The sequence below is a fragment of the Thunnus maccoyii genome, chromosome 3 (genome assembly GCF_910596095.1).
Source record: "Thunnus maccoyii chromosome 3, fThuMac1.1, whole genome shotgun sequence".
In the NCBI taxonomy this organism is placed as follows: domain Eukaryota; kingdom Metazoa; phylum Chordata; class Actinopteri; order Scombriformes; family Scombridae; genus Thunnus; species Thunnus maccoyii.
This window is the reverse complement of record NC_056535.1, coordinates 24062482-24080540: the sequence shown is the minus strand read 5'-3', so window position 1 is coordinate 24080540 and position 18059 is coordinate 24062482. Positions and strand designations below refer to the sequence as shown.

Genomic DNA, 18059 nt, shown 5'->3' with positions numbered 1-18059 from the left:
TTAATCTTATCTAATGAGATATATTTTCAAATCACCTTATGTAAATAAAGTTGAAGTACAATCACTGTACAGTGTATGGTATACTAAAGACTACTGAGGCTGTGTTGTACCCAGTGAGAGAGTACAGTGCTGCTCAAAATGACACAACCACAGCAACTGTTCAAAGATATTTCAAATCAGACTGCCATGAATCTTCAACTAAAAGCTCAACTTATCTATGTTTTAGAGTCTAGTCAAAACTTCTCTGTGAAACGAGCCTCAGCTCACTGGAGAGGGAACTTCCCAAACCGTCTTGGCAGATATGCTTTGTAACCTTACAAACTCTGTTGGCTGAGCCTCTGAGAGATTTAAGGTTTTTGCAGGATTGCAAATCTGGGAAGGAACACACTCTTGAGGGTGTCTTGCAGTACATGATCCAATCTGATACTGATATTGCTGTCTGTCATTTCCTACTCTCTGGTTTGTTTTATAGCTTTTAAGACTAGAAGTACTGATGCATAGTTTGGGTGACTATGACTTCACAGGGATTTCTTTTCTTTCATTTTTCAGCAGTTTTTAGTTGCTCCAGAGTAGCAGGCTGCAGAGTTAACTACCCTGATTATCCCTCATCATCCTTCATTTGTTTATTATAACACATATATTCTTTCTCATGTTATTCATGGCTTGAATCATTATTTACATGTGTTTTCTTCTGTGTATTTGCTTTAGTCAGTCCTTAAGTGTACAATGTTTTTTTTTTTTTCTGTATTTACAGGTTTGTTAAAAGGAGACAATCTTAGACAAGGTAAAGTAAGACAAAGTACAAGAAAGGGAAAAAAAAGTCATTGCTCCTGTGTATGACTCCCCAGAGCAGCTAGTGTTGGTGTTTCAACTTCTCCAGTGTTATATATACATTCAAATTTTAAAGGTTCTTTCAACTGAAAATTGGGTTCTTAGCATATTTTTTCTAATACTGCAGGAAGTCCCAAAGCAAGCAGTAATGGGGAGATTAGGAATATATTAAACAGTCAAACAAACCCACACAAATAATATACACTTTCTCTCTCAATTTTTCTCAAGTTACCCCATTTCCTTCATTTTCATTGCATTTCCTTCTTTTTTAGCATTTTCTATGAACAATCCAGTTAGTTCAATGGATAAATTAGTTAACTGGTTTAGGATCCACATGTGACCTGTATCTGGATACATTATGTGGATAATGATATCCAATCCATGGGTCTTTGCATTTACACCTTGTATTGAAATTTGTTCTCGTTTTCTCAGTTGTGCCCTGCCCACATTGTGATCGGATTTAAATAAGGCAAGCTGTCACGAATGAATGTCATTCATTTCTAAATCTTTGCCAGGAAAGACGTCTAGCCACTGCTGATACTTGTATCCGTTGCAGGGCTTGCTTTAGGTGGCAGGAAGAGGTGGAGCTAGTTGACCTTTCAACTTACTGGGACAATTTTTTTCTTATGAATGTGGTAAAGTTGTACAGATTGCATTTACACTTAGCTGAGATCTGATAACAAGGCCTGACTGCCTCCAAAGGTGGTCTGGCTGATTTAATCACATTCCGATCACGATGCACTCTGAGTGCATTTACACCTTGCATTAAAATGTGTTTTTCTTCATCCGGATAATGTATCCAGATAAAGATCACATTTTAATGCCAGGTGTAGATGGGGTATTATTGTCAGCCAGCATTATAGCACTAGCGATATGAACATATTGTGTCTGGACTGTGACAGGTTGCTTATTGTGATTCAGATTTCAATAAACCTCCTTGTAGAGCACTTACATAATTGTAAACTTAAAGATCCAGTACTGCCATACGAGAAATCCATGTCAAGTCGGTAAGATGATACTGTATGTGATAAAGACAGTAGATGTTAAATTCTCTTTAGCTGTATACTTTATCAGATGAAAAAGAAATACAATAGGCTGCATGATCAGACAGCGAAAACAACAAATACAATAAACACAACCCCCCTTTGTATCACTTTTCTGATATGAACTACTGATGGAACTATATGCATTTGGCTGATATTAACCCAAAAAGTTGTAAGTGTGTGTGTGACATATCATAAAAGACGTCATGACAACAAAATAACCTCTCTAACCATTCATAAATTGTATATATATAATTAGCAATTTTAACAATTCAGGACAAAAAATGTTAATCTATCTGGCATACTGTATATTGCTTTATTGTTTGAAAATTTTGTGGTATACTCAAATATTTATTTATTAATTCTTATTGGATTTGGTTAACATGGATATGGCCATGATATACCATATTTTTGCTACTAAGGCAGGAAATATGTCAAAATGGCAAATAATAGTGACTTAAGAAACATAAAAAAAATGACTCAAAATGGCCAGATTATGGAACTACAGTGAGAGGTTACCATTTGATTACCAAATTATGTGGTTACACCTTAATTGCAAACCAGATTTACTGAAATATGTCAAAATTTGGCCAAGTTTCCAGATGTTTCACTTTAAGGCAGAGGCATGGAACAGTTTCTGAGATTTTATAATATCCTGCTCATTTTTGGTCAATAAATATGGCAATTTATAGTTTTATAGTGACTTAGATCAATAAAATAAATGTCTATTCTCAGACAGCACTGATTATCTTAAAATGTTAGTGCTGTTGGAATTTTATTTGCTTTTTTCCAGAAAACATGGTTGCAAATAAAAACAGTGCTCAGACCTTTACATTTTTAGTTGGGAAACTCACAAGGAAGAGGAAAACCTGCAGTGGTTAAATGGAAGAAGAAATTATTGGCCATGCTCTTTCACCAGGGCTTAAATTAGACAGTGGAATAAACCTTAATATGTCATCACTATGACTCAACATGGCACCTCAGTGGTCATTAAGCAGACAAATGATGGTCTGGGCTCAGCAGAGCTAAGGCTGTTGGAAATGTTGCAGGTTGTTGCAAGAGACCAAAAAAAACATGAGAAACAGAAACATCCTCCATCCATACAGTCTCAAAAAGGTTATACAGTTCAGGGTTTGAAGGGCTAGAGTCCATCCCAGCACGCATTGGGCTACCACAGTAGACAGAAAAACACATGCATACTGCAGAGAACTTTACAGTTTCTCTCACCTAACCTGCTTGCCTTTGGACTGTGGGGAAAAAAGAGAAGCACTAGTAGGAAAACCACACACACATTGAGACTCCACACAGAAAGAGATAGGATGGGTGGCATAATCAAACTCTTCTTGATGTGAATCCACAATTCTAACCACCTGTGAACCACAAATACAGACAGAGGGAAAAGAGGGAGAATTGAAAAATAATTATGAATCAAGTCATACAGAGGGAGAGATAGTGTACAAGAAAAGGACAGAGGGTGAGACAAATACAGAGACAGGAAAGAAAACACAAGAGGAGGCCATTTTATAATCTCGTGTTAACAGGCAACTATGGACATAATTTCAAAATGTAGGAGCTGAGCATTTTATCTCAAAGCCCTTGACTGAGGAAAAGGCAAAATGGGTGTACACAACACATAATTATAGTGACCTGAATGCAAAAACTACTCAAATGTTCCACATTACACATCAGTTTCCACTGATTTAATTTGATTTTGGTGACATTTCAGCCAGCTCATCTGGCATTGATTTTATGTAGTCATTCGAGACCCAAAATGTTCACAGCACAATTAGAGAACTGAGATAGCCTTGAATAAGTGATATTTGAGTTTCATGCAAGTTTTATCATTGTCTACTTCCAAGGGAGCCATGGGGATTATGTCAAAGTTTCATGACTTCTTAAGTACAGCTTTTTTTCACACCCTCTCGGGTACATGTCTGGGGTTTATTATTGAATTCTGTCCTATTATGAAGTATTGTAGAGATTATGCTTTTTCTATTGAAAGGAAAAATGAACTACAACTCAGCATTATCAGCTATTTGTCTGGGATGTTGAACTGAAGGCTTTGTTGTCCAGTGCAGACAGCTCAATTGATGGATTCCTGGCCATAATCTGTGATGCAGGGTGATTACTCAAGCGGACTGACCTCAGTGCATGTCACATCACACAAAGAAGCCTGTTGCAGAGTAAAAGGGTCAATAATTTTGATTATAACAAATTTTAAAATGCAGGAATCATATTGATGACCATGGAGATTTCTTCACAAATGTATGCCTGGTAAATGCAGTAAATAATATTTATTTGAAGCAAAGTTTGGAGATAAAATTGGTTGGCCTCTGCATGCAAAAGTTCCCAAATTTTACCCAAGAAGGAAATGTTTTCACAAGGGTAGAAAGTTTTGAACCTTTTAGCAGGGAGGCTCTCTGTATTACTCTAAATGTGTATGATGTATCTGTGTGTGTGCATGCATGCTCATGCACTCTGTGTGCGTGTCTCTGTGTGTGCGCCTGCTTTTTTTTTTCACAAGTCTGTGTAAACATGCTTTACCCAGCAAAAGCTAATACCATTAGTAAGAATGTACAGCTATCCCCAAGAGAATGTTCCCAATGCATAATTCAGAAAACACATAAAAACTTAAAAATTTTGATGCTTTTTGGTGTTTGTGTATGTGTGCTAGTGGGTGGCAGTGAGAGGACAGAGCATGAAAGAGTACTTTATAAAACCATATCATGCACTCATACCTAAACTATTCAATCATTCACCCCATTCAGCCCGAGTAAAATTCCACCACACAATCAAACTTGTAATATTTGCATCACACCACACTTTATAAGACATTTTCGCATGCCTGACAGAGATTTCGTTCAACAGCACAGTATCACTTTAACCACAATTATTTAAGGATGTCTTTTCCATTATGCCTCTGCAAGGTGCCAACAGCATCACATTGGAAAACAACTTAGTTCCACTCCCAAGGAGTCCCTAAAAGGGCTGTAATAAGAGTTATTACTTTGCCTGGAGGAAGTGATATCCATGCAGACTGCAGACACATTTCTTAAAGCTGCCACTTACCCCACACCTGCTGTTTTGTTCTGTCAGTCCAGATACAATGTAACTGTTTTTTTCTTTTTTGTTAGGTTTTTGTTTTTTCTTTTTTTTTTTACTGAGAATTAAGCAATGACATTTTTGTTCTCTGTTACATACACATACTCATACACACACACACACACACACACACACACATAGACATACATGCACATATGCACACTTTCCTTACACACTTTACTCTTTTATATTTTGCCAGTATGGATGCTTTTTATTCATGAAATATATGAAATACAATGTAACTGTTACAGATTATAACAGTGAAAACATTTGCTTGATATTGCAACTCTTTGAGTTCTGCAAATAATGACTATAATTTTACTAACACGACACATTTCCTTCCATTTTTAATGCTGCAAAGCAGAAATGGAAAAAGCTAGTATTATAGTCTATAAGGCAATTGACATGTTTGCTGTATAATGGCATCTATCACTGTTTTTGCAATCAGTCAGTCAGTCCCATATTACATAACAAACATCATTATGCTAGAACTGTTCTTCAGCCACAACATTAAAATCATACCAGAAAGAGATGAGGATAAAAAAAGAAGCAAGAGAGAGAGAGAAAAAGAGGAAGACAAAGAAAGGTAGCCAAACCCTGTATTAACCATTCACTTGAGCCAACTGTCTGTTGCTAGGCTGCATTAACACACACTCCATGAAAAGCTTCGGAGGGTAATTTTGACAAATATACAAATTCTGTATTGACGTTTGCTCATTCATCCATTGTCTTATTGGCTTATTCTTACTCAGGGTAACAAGGTGCTGGAGCCTGTCCCAGCATAGATTCTACAGAAGGCAGGAAAATACCCTGACAAGTTGCCAGTTCACAGATGGACTAATATAGATACACACTCACTTACACTCACATTCACATCGATAGATAATCTGTGGTCTCCAATCAGCCTTAGGCTTTGTTCAGACTGCCGACAAATCAGATTTGTTTCTCAAATCAGATCTTTAAGACAGACTGTCCACACTGTTATTTGTAAGTGTTGAGATCGTAACAGATTTGTGTGTCCAGACATCACCAACCTATCTGCATGGGTTGCTGTGGTAACGACAAAAGCACCAGTAACTACATACGCTGGTGATGTGGCTATCAAACACAAAAGCATGAGAAATGGAGATCCATCATCTTGCCCTCCAAACAATCGCACTGTCAAGTTGTGGTGCAGAACTCTGTTGACTGTTGTTGTCTGTGTTGTCCTCCATACCGCTCAGCTAGAAGCAGCATAGATTCTGCTCAGTCGCTCTGATGCACTTCCATCACCCTGGATTTGATGTCGTCGTTGTGTGTTGCGTTGCGAGTGACGCAAAAGATACTTTGAAATCCAATTTGAGCGGCCAAACTGAGACACATCTGTAGAAATCTGATTGGAATTGCATTTCAAACCACCTCCAAATGTGGCTTGGATCTGATTTGATCTTTGTTGCTTTAAAGTGGAAACCTTGCTCTCAATTACTAAAGCCCAATGGATTAACACCTTTCTGATATTATTCATTTGTAGCTATTTGTAGCAAGGATGCATGGTGCTAAAACTGAGATCATTCTAGCCCGACAGTCCATTTTACTTACAGTTGAAGAATTATTGAAGTGGTTGACTGAGCTTCTAATATGGTTTGATGCATTATATCCTCTGGATGTTTATGTGAAACTAGATGGGTTTTGAACTGTGGGAGATGGGTTGTCTGCTGAGTAATTATTATTTTTGTTTCCCTTTCACTATAAAATTAATTCAAATTAATAAATTGATCATAAAATAGATAATACTCCATTTTAGTCACTGCATAAATGTTTTCTCAGTCACAAAGGTACAAAATCTGGCATTCAAGGCTGCCTTTTTATCTTCTGAAAATAATTTTAACTCACTGAACCAAGTTAACTCATCAAATAAGCTTATTTTAATAATGGAGTCTTTAATAGTCTAGTTTGCAGGCCATCTAAACTACAGAGAGAGATCTTTTCTATTATAGCTGTACCTGAGTCACTCTGTTAGTCTTTGAAACTGACAGCCCATCATAAATCTCATTTCAGGGACACTCATTGTCAATGACCATCTTCAGTCTGCAAAAATGTCACCTTATACTGCCAGTAGATAATTGGAGATGAGACAAGAGCTGAAAAAACATGAGCTTTCCCTGTCAAACAGAATGAAACTCATATTTACTGGCATTACAGTCACTTGCCGAGTAAAATTAACTACTATTGAGTGTAGACTGTTTACTTATTAAAATGACCCCAAAGCCTCCCCTCACACTGAGTTGCATGCATAAATCTGAGAAGAGCAAACAAAACAATATGATAATAACATATTCTTCTTCAATTCTCCTCTAATCCTTTGTTCATTTTAATCTCTGGCACACAAAAAAATCCCCTTCTATCAGTGTACGTTAGTATGTGTATGTGTGTGCATGAGCATGTGTGTGCATGAGCATATGTGTGTTTTGAATTACTTTGCTTGTGTGTGTCTCAACGCACATTAGATATTTCAGCGGCCTCAAAAATGTGGATGACTTTCCCTACCTTGGCAGCCTTCATCCCTCCAAAGCCGACACTGATGCAGAAATACACCACCGCATAAGCTCTGCCACTGGTGTTATGCCAGACTCCGAGGAAGAGTCTTTGTGAACCGTGACATCCAGGTGAAGAACTGCCTGTTTACAAAGCAGTTGTTCTTCCCACTCCAGTGCAAGAGGCACAAACCTAGACCAGCAGACCAGCTACAGAAGGCAGATTGAATACCTGGATCCCATCACCAGAGATGGAGTCCTGCCTCCAGGAAAATCATGCACATTAGGTAGAGAGGCTGAGAAACAAACAACAGCACACTAGGAGAATTGAACATCAAATGCATTTCTTCAAACATCAACAATGTACTGTGTATCAAGTGCAATATGTTCATCAGTGTAATTAGAATGGCTCATCGCTGTGTCCAAAAGCAAATCTTGTAATTCTCAGCTATATACAAGGCTGAATATTTCTTAATGTTATGAAAAAATCGAACAATGATTATATTATGATTTAAAAATATCATAAAAATTCAAGTAATGTAGGTTTGTCCTCTGATATTTGTTGAATCAATGATACAAGTATGTGCAACTATCATGCTTAGAATGAAGGCAACTAAACCATGATGCTTGCAAGAGGCTGAATGTCAAGACTTACTATAATAATAATGCAGTGCTTATATGATACAGAAAAAATACTTTAATTTCTCAGCAGTTGCATTAGTCTGCCTAAAAGTCCCCTCTTCAGTTCACTGGCCAAAGGTTCTTTGATGATTTCAACACATCCTCATAATTAAACGACCAAATAGGTCAATTGTGCGATGCACTCCAGAGGGACCCATAGGAGCATGTTCTACTATGCCGCCTCTATTGGCAGCTTTCCAAAACCATTAAAAATCACTGTAAAAAAAAATTATGTTTTATGGTGTGACAGCATTGTGGTCAAGCTCTGGTTAGGTTTAGGTACAAAAACCACTTGTTTAGGGTTAGAGAAATATCATGGTTAGGATTAAAATGATCACTTGAAATGTGGTGTGGGTTAAAGTTACTACCTCATCGTCATGGCAACAGTAAACATCATGACAATTGTAGTTACAGTTTTTAAAAAACTGTCCTGACTTTGTTATTATTAAAACAAGATTCATGTGGAAGGATCCAATTATATTAAATAACTGGAGGCCAATTACACTACAATGTAACAATGATAAAATATTAGCTAAATGTCTTGCAAACAAACAGATTTTAATAAGTACTAACAACTAAACCAGATCAGTGTCGATTCCAACAAGATAGATCTATCAGTGACAATATTAGGCAAATAGTCAAAATAATTGAATATTTTGGCTTTATGAATACCCCTGCTTACTTTAAAAAAGTAAATGAAAAACATATATTTAGATTTCATTTATAAATGTTAAGAATATTTTAACTTCGGAGATTCATTAACAAGTTAAAATGGTCCTAGGTATGCATATACATTATGACAGACAACTTAAATAGAAAGCTACATATAGTTGATTGAAAATTGATAGTTTTTGTTTATCAAATTAATGTTATTTTATAAATGTTAATATTATTTATAAATGATCTTTTGAATAGTGAGGTGAAATCAAGTCTTATCTTATTTATAGAATATTGTAAAATATTAAGTATACAATAGTATTTGTGACCTTCATGCATATAATCAACTCCAGGCAGCTATACCACAGACCTGGAAAAGGAAACTATCATTATCTACAAAACAAATGGCATGTTGCCTCTATATTAAGGATGCAACATGGATGAACAAGAATAAAATAAAAAATAAAATATATCAGTTATACATGCATCTTAAAGAAAATATATGCTGCATCAGTAGCTATTCAATTCAAATGGGAGGATTTGTTTGACAAATGTATCCCACGGGGGCAAGTTTTTACATGGGTCTACACACACACACACACACACACACACACACACACACACACACATATATACATATATATATATATATATGTATTTGATGTCTCCATTAGACTTGTACAACTAAAACTAATCTACAGATACTTGCCTATGAAGAAAATGCTTAAAAAATGGAGCATCCAACAATGTGACTTATGTAGATTTTTCATTTATTTTGGTATCGTAGAAAGTTGCAGTATTTTGGATTAAAGTTGAAGAGTGGATCTCAGTTTACAACTCAAATTTTATAGTTGTCCTTTAACCATAATGTTTAACCAACATCATCATTATGACGGAGAAAGCATATACATTTAGAACTACAAAAAGACAGCAATTAAACACTGAACGTTTCAAAATGTTTTTGAAGTATCAGTGGGTTCTTGAAAAAGATGCTAATAGGAATAAAGAACAGAAATTAATTTTTGAACGTGGGTGGGATGCTTTGAGTCAGGGTGAAGGCTGGAGATAAAAAAGGAGGATAAGGGCGAACTAAAGGGATGTAAACATGTTAATTTTTTGGTTGTATAATTGAGTAAATAATTATGTATGGGAGTGTGAGTATGTGTTTATGCATATATGTATGTATATATGGGTTTGGTTGCATGTATATGGATATGAACCTACCTTTTGTCCTATACTGCACTGTTATAAGGGGAAGCACTTTTTTTCTACTTTCCTTTTTCTTCTCTAATGTGTTGTTGGTGTTGGTGGTGATACTGTTAATATTTTCCTTGTTGTTATGTATATGTATTCCTTTGACCTTGTGTAATAAAAAAAATTTTTAAAAAAAAACTATTGTGACTCGTGGTTGGAAATGTGACACTTGTGGTTAGAAACAGGAAGTGAACAGCAGCCTCCTGCAGCTAGTCCACTTTTTGCCATCTATCTATCTAGCCATCCACCTAACCTGCCACCTCCAAATATGGAAATATGTCACCTAATATAGACTTCATCTGAAATGCATCATTTCTCTGGGTCATCACTACAGCTGCTAGATGGCATCTGTCATTTCAACATTACTATCGGTCATTTTTGATTACTGAATTCACGACCTATACTGTCATTTTCCTGGGAGCTCAGGCTGGATGATTTCCTTTACTGTATATTTGAAAGGGTGTATTCAGATTTTGTTTGAACCTTCCATTCAATAGGGCTCTTTTCCTCTTACCTCTTAGAGTCCGATCTCATATCAACAGATTTTATTGCATCATGAAGACAGATGGACTCAGTAGCTATCTGAATCCTGTTAGTGTCTGTTTTCTCTTGTAGCTTAGTTCTTTGTTGTTTTGGTTGGGCTGGCAGTTACAGTATTATGGAACTTGTAACGTTAAAAAATGTAAGTCTAACTAGTGCAATTTTAGTTTTTTGGTATCAAAAATTATTATCATTAAGAGAAAACCTTTGAGTTGCTTTCAAATACAAATATAAAATCTTCAAAGCACCCATCTGATACAGCAGAATGTCTACATTTTGTTTGAACTTCTCTAAATGGTCTGAAAAATAACATAATTGGTCAATGACCTGGTTGTGTGTTTGGATTTAGCTGATTTTGGACAAAATATATTGAAATATTTTATGTTTTTATGAATGTTGAAATATATTAAAAATATTAAATAACATTTTACAGGATTAAGAATAAGATGCTCATACTTAAAGGAAGTTTGGGAAACACTGATTCACCTTTTGGCCGAGAGTTAGATGAGATGATTGTTACCACTCTCATGTCTGAATGCACTAAATATAAAGCTACGGGCATCAGGCCTGGGACACTCTGCTTGCGTGAGCAGCGTGTGTGCATCGCAGAACCTCTTGTTTTTCATTCTAGTGCCTGTGTTAACAGCTTAGAGCAGTCACACAGCCGCACGCAGCTGCAGCGGCATGTCATCTGGAGATTGGGTGTTTCGCCTATTTTCTCCATGTGACGCATGCAGTTCTAAGCAAAAATAGACAGTGAAAATGATCCGTTGATAGTCATATTGACATCATACCAGCAACATTACACCTTTCACTGTAGTTTCAATGTCTGTATCTGTAGAATATGTAACAGACATGAAAAAAATATAAAGTGTAACCACTGCAGGTCAGCCTGCACTGTGCGTGCCGGGGCAGGGAGCCTCTCTGGCGGGGAACTCCAGCCTGGAGTCGGTGACACACAGAGCTTCTTTTCTCGACTCCTGCTTGCTTTCTGTGATATTAGTTCAAACCAGGACTCCTGCCTGTTGTTTTACCTACTTCCAGATGGAGATTTGGTGTTGTTATTTTCCTTATTTGTTGTCAGATTCCCTCCTGACAGTTAGTTTGCAGGTTTGTTTGTCGGAGTGTGTTTGGCTCGTTTGGGAACTTGGTGTCGTCTGAAGGGATTATCTTCATTTAGAGAGGTGACAGCAGGGGTTTAACTGGAGGAATAATCAATATAATCAATAAAAAAAAACCTGTCCTGTGTGAGGAGTGTATGAGGCTGGCACAGAAGTAGCCCCAACGAGACCCCACCATGCCCATCAGAAACAAAGCCACTTTCACCTCACATATTGTTATTCATTTTTCACAACTGAGCACACACTCCTTAACATTTTTCTGTCTAAACTAAGCATAAATTAAATTTGTAATGAAATTATATGAAACATTCTATTATTAATGGGCATTAACAAAGTCAAAGTCTATGTAGAAAGATAGGGCTGCCAGTAGCAGCGCAACAGCAGCAACGCTGTCTGTGTAGACACCACACACGTGCGAGTCGCAGCAGTTCAGCGACACACACGTGCCGCTCAGGTAGAGGAGGGCAGTGTGTCCCAGGCGTTAGGCTTTTAGCTTAGCTTAGAATAAAGACTGGAAGCAGAAGTAAATAGCTAGTTTGCCTCAGTCCGAAGTAAAAAAAAAAATACCACCACATTATTTGTCCAGCATGTAACTTCCTATAAAACCACAACTTGTTTTTACATCCGTTTGTGAACAGATTTATTTAAACAAATGAGATATAACGTGTTAATTAGTATTATCTAGAGGTGCTAGTCACAAATCTTTGAAGTTTGGACAGAACCAGGATAGCTGTTTCTCCCTGCCTCCAGTCTTTATGCTAAACTAAGCTATTTGCCTGCTGGCTCTAGCTTCAAATTCAGCACACAGATATTAAAGTGGTATCAATTTTCTAAACAAACTCTCAGCAGGAAAGCATATATAAGCTTTTCCCCAAAATGTTCAACTATTCCTTTATAACTTGTGAAAAAAAAACATGATAGTGCTTATGTGAACAGCACCTCATGACAGGTGCTAGCTAGCCTGTACACCTTCACAGCAACTTAACTACTCACACTGCTGCAACAATGACAGATATGCCTGTATTAGTAGCCTATTTCATCACAAGTAGAAGCATCAAAAAAACTGGTTGGGTTGCCTCTCCAAAGCCACAGTACTCTAAAATTGTTGGATCAAAGTGTTGCCTATAACCTTCTCCTTGAAATCAGGTGCAAACAGGGCTGGTAAATCAACTGTGGAGCTTGTACACAGCCCTCAGCTCTCTATCTCCTCCCACCTGGTGATTCCATCACAGAGCTCAAGAGTTAATATGGTTGATGCAGTCCCTGCCTGGAGGGGGTAATGAAGTGACTAAGGGTTGACCGTCCCTGACCGACGACAAGACAGCAGGTGCGAGGAGTGAGGAGTGTGACTGTGACAATGTGTGTGTGTGTGTGTTTGAGAGAGAGAGAGAGAGAGCATATACTAAGCTCCCTGAGATGAACCAGGCACCTAACCACAGGTCTAGATCAATTAGTTGGCCTAATCGGTCCCCTCTCTGCTAGCCATAAAGATCCCCTGGTTTACCTCTGAATCTATCATTTTTACTGCCACATGACTGCCATCTATCAGCCTCTCTCTCCTTTTCTTTTTCTCTTACCCATTCTCTCTCTCATTTTTTGTCTCTCTCTCCTTACATCTATCCAAGCCATCTCTCCTTTAACACTACATTTATGCTCCAGCTTGGTAAACGGTAATCAATGTCTCACAACAGTGGACTGCTTCATCTAAACGATTTTTCTGGAGAAATGTGTGTGCACATGTGTGCGTGCGTGCGTACATGCATGCATGGGTGGGTTTGTGTGTGTGTGTGTGTGTGTGTGTGTGTGTAGTGTAGTAGGTAGTGGTTATGGTTAAGGTTAGGATAAGTCCCTAGGAAATTAATGTAAATCAATGTAATGTCCTTTGAAGTGATGGAAACACAGCTGTGTGTGTGTGTGTATGTGTGTGTGTGTGTGTGTGTGTGTGTGTGTGTGTGTGTGTGTAGCACAGAGAGAGGAAGAAATGTCCGAGTGAGAGACAGAACCTTAAGTGTGTGTCCACACATCGGTATTAACCCTCATCCTACCAACATATTTAACATACAAGGACTACCGACTGGGGTTAAGAATAAACCACTGTCAGAAACAACCATCATAGCAAAATGTTGACTTATTTCTTCTCAAAACATTATTAGTTATGTAATTAATATCATCTGAAAAAAATCATTATTATTATTTTTTGGATTGTGTAAAACAAAATTATATATATATCTCTTTAATACGAATTGCAGCTTTTATAACAAGTACAATCTTTCCACAAAGCCTTCAGAATGACTGACAGAGTGCCCCCCCCCCCCCTCACCCCCCACCCCAATAGTGTGTGATACTTTAAATTAGGACCCATGGCAAACATGAACTCAATAATTAGCTCCATCTATTAAAACTGCATAGACGGAATTAGGTGCTTTTGACTGGGGTCCCCCAGGACTCCAATACATTGGTATTTTTAAAAAAGCACTAATTAAAACAGAAACAGAAAACAACGATATGAAGCCATTAGGAGCAAATTGATTGACAAAGTCATGAAAAATTTAAATGATAGAATAAAGGTCCTGTGAGATATAACAAAACATATACCTCTGAGGTCTGAAGGTACCCCAGTCCTGAGGATTAAGGTCAACAAAGTTTTGTGTGCAAGTAAGCGTGTGATTCTACGATTTGTGTGTGTGTGTGTGTGTGTGTGTGTGTGTGTGTGTGTGTGTTGTAAAAATGTGTGAAAATGCTTGCCTGGAATTGGCACTGACTCCAGAAGCTCACAGTAATGCATTCACTTTTGGTACATAAATCACAATCAGCCCATTCTGCCATCTGGGTTACTGCTACATGGCCCTTGTAATGTACACGCTGGTTAGACCACCGGCTGAATAAATGAGGACTCCAGGATACAAAGCAGATACGTGTCTGTAATGGACAGTAAGGTGGCAAATGTATTCCTTTTCCCTTTTGTCTAGTAGAGAAAAGGTTTTATATTCTGTATTACCAATCAGCTAGGTGAGATAGAGTGTGTTTAGTATGTGCAAACATACTGTATGTGTGGCTCCGCATATCTGTCAATCAAACAGGGCTGCGACTAACAATTATTTTCAATATCAATTAATCTGCTGATAATTTTCTCAATTAATCGTTTGGCAAATAAAACATCAGAAAACACTGATAAATGCTTGATAATGCCAGTAACATTTTTGTAAAGCTCAAGGTGAAGTCATCAAGTGTCTTGTTTTATCTGAGCAACAGTCAAAAACCTGAAACTATTGAATTTACTATAATGATTATCAAAATAGTTGCTGTTTAATTTTCTGACGATCAACTAATCATTGCAGCTCTACAATCAACCAATTTTAACAGAGTTTTGTAACCAAACGGGACCTGACCACTGTGGCTTTAGGTGAGATGGATTAAATAAATAGGAAATTTGACACATTTATGAAACTGTGAGGCTTCATCATGACGGAATCTTCACAATACTCACACATTTTGTACACCCATGTCGTCAGATATTTTTACCCCACAAAAAACAACAGATAATACTGTCTTACACACTGTGTAAAAACACCCTTACATTGATTACATTATTTATAAGAATAAAAATAAGAAATTGTTAAGCTTAAGAGAACTTTAAATCATTAATTCTGCCTTAAATCTGCCTGAAGTTTTGCTGATCTTTACACCAACCATTTTTCATCCAATACTGTAACCTGCAAAATCAGTTTTCCAAACAAATCAGTTTTCCAAACATAGGGTCAATAAAGGTCATGGTCCTAACCCAGAGGTCCTGCCTCTTTGACAGATTCCTGCACAGATCTGCATCTAATTGGAAAATTAAAGGCATTGATTGCCTATAGGGACAAGAGGCATTTCTCTCACTTTCGTAAACACCAATTAGCTCAAGATAAATGGTCAACTGAGGCACATACAGAGCACATGTAGACACGCACACACGCACACATGGCCAAGAATACAGACACCCCAGAGGAGTAAACTTGAGCATTTCTAACCTCAGCCAAGGTCACTCAGTAATATCCAAGCTTAAAGTGTACTGTAACCTCACGGTCACAAATCATATTCTGCAATATGAAGCAAACACATACACAAGTCCTCCTGTTGGGAATAGGTTGTATTTCATCCAGATACCACAGAGATGAACGGTCTGTCTGCCTACAAAACAAATATTAAGTTGGGATGAAAAAAATTTGATCAGTCTTGTAGTTATGACATGTATGGCAACAGTGTCATTGAGACTGCAGCACAGTGACGCTTTTTCTATGATGACAGCATGAGGTTTGTCTCATCAGACAAAATGCTGTATGTGAGACTGTTTTATGAGCTGCACAGATCAGATAATATTTAAGTAAATCTAAATGTCAGGTTCACACATAATTTGGATGGTTGATTGGTGGTCAACTTGAAAGTAAATGTAGGTAACATTTTAGGTAAATGTAGGTTACAAATTATAATGAAAGGTTGTGAAATGAGAAGCAGAATTTAAAGAGACAGCAAGCATAACTGCTGAAAAAAGCATGTTCAACAAAATTTGAATCTTGTCCAGCAAAATTAATCAAACGGGATAGAAATTGCTATTGATGCCAATTTGATCTGTGAATGTCCATTAGATCCACGTGAAGATTAAATGATTAAAATATGAAATATGAATGACTAAACATGAAGTCATTGATTATAATCTTAATATGTGCATAGCAGCGTTCACTATAGTAACAAAAAGAGAAAGGATCGACCGTTATTTGCCTGTAATGACACTTTTTAATCTGCAACTGCGTCTGTGAAGGATTATCACAAAGCTGGATATATGCGAATCCTATTGTTTCTTGATGAAACTGTTTTGATGGCAGTATGCTTGTAAGTCTGCCTTCAGTCATTTAACAGCATGGCTTTAGTGCACAGTGGCACACATCCAACTTCCCCCAAATGCATCCTGTTGGCGCATCAAGTGGCTGCAGTCCTCGGGAAACGCATCCCACTGTGCAGGAGGTGTGTGCAGTCGCTTTACACCCCTGTAATTTCATTTACCAAAGTCGGCAGTGTTGTTACCACTGTGGGCTGACTACACATTTTCACACATTTACATTCTTGATTAGAGGTAGCTGAAAAATCTTATCACCCGAGAATTTTCATTTTTAGCCATGCCAAAGGGAATGCATGCGCACAAAACAGTACAACCGCTGTCCAATCTTACTGTGGACATTTCACTGAAATTATGCTACAACAAATTTCTGCGACGCAATCATAAATATGCAGTCATTCCACAGCGTGTGTAACCCGCCGGACACCATTTCCTACTTCACTGTACACTGGAAATCGTTGCTATTAGCCTGTTTACTCTGTTAATCATGTTGCATGATAGGAATCACGCCTGGACTCCTGCGCAGCGCTCATTACCGACTGCACTAACACGCCGTTAATTGTGTTACAAGTGGCAACAAGTTAGACGGTGATGTTCATCTTTGAAGTGTGGATGGATACAGCTCAATGAAATGCAAAAGCTCCCCTTTCACCTCATACACATACACGCACGCACACAACAAGCACACAAAAATCACTGATGTATATGCATTTATGCAATTTCCCCCTATTGCAGTACGCACAAAACTCCCACAGTGCAATATCGAAAGGCATTATGTCAAGTCCATCGGAGTTGTATGTTACACGAGCGAGCCGCTGCACAGTGAACTTTCCCATTAAATAAGAACAACCCCAAAGTCCTACCTGTGTTACTGGGTGGCGGAAACAAATGCCTTTGCCTTGACAAGTTGCAGAGAGATGCGGTGAGGGCTACTCAACTTGCCGCTTCTCCCGGAATGAAAGGTATACGATCCCCGGTGAGATGAAAATCAGAGGGACAGACGCTCTGTGCGCCCTGTCTGCATCCGCGTTGCGCGTCTGGAGTCTCCGTTCCGAGAAGCGCAGGGCAAGAGACGGCCAAGCCGCTCTCGGCACGGTGCGGTATGGAAAGCCCCTGGTGGTGATGGAGGGAACCTACCACAGAAGAGGTGGAGTAGAGAGAGAGAGAGAGAGAGAGAGAGAGAGAGAGAGAGAGAGAGAGAGAGAGAGAGAGTAGTATGGCTATCATCGGAGCCACCAATAGAAACGAAAAGTAATTATAGAGGCATTTTTGTTTTTATCCAGCCCTTTTGACAGACCGTAATCTCTTCTGCACACACTGTAAAATTGCTGTATGCCATATAGATGAATGCACGTAAACTCTAAAAGATAATTGTCTGTTTGAGCAGTTTCACATCTACCCAACGTTTGCACTCTATGCATTCTTACAACCATTACATTTA

The 18059-nt window shown here is 37.9% G+C and overlaps 1 protein-coding gene across 2 annotated transcripts in view; it reads right to left on the bottom strand.

The window, feature by feature from the left end:
- LOC121894715 (cadherin-22) overlaps positions 1 to 17694 on the bottom strand; it is a 180782-nt gene extending 163088 nt beyond the window's left edge. For both annotated transcript variants that reach the window (XM_042407515.1, XM_042407514.1), the window contains exon 1: positions 17482 to 17694. The gene's annotated coding sequence lies outside the window, so the exon portion shown is untranslated. The remainder of the gene's footprint in view (positions 1 to 17481) is intronic.
- Between the last annotated feature and the right edge of the window lie 365 nt (positions 17695 to 18059).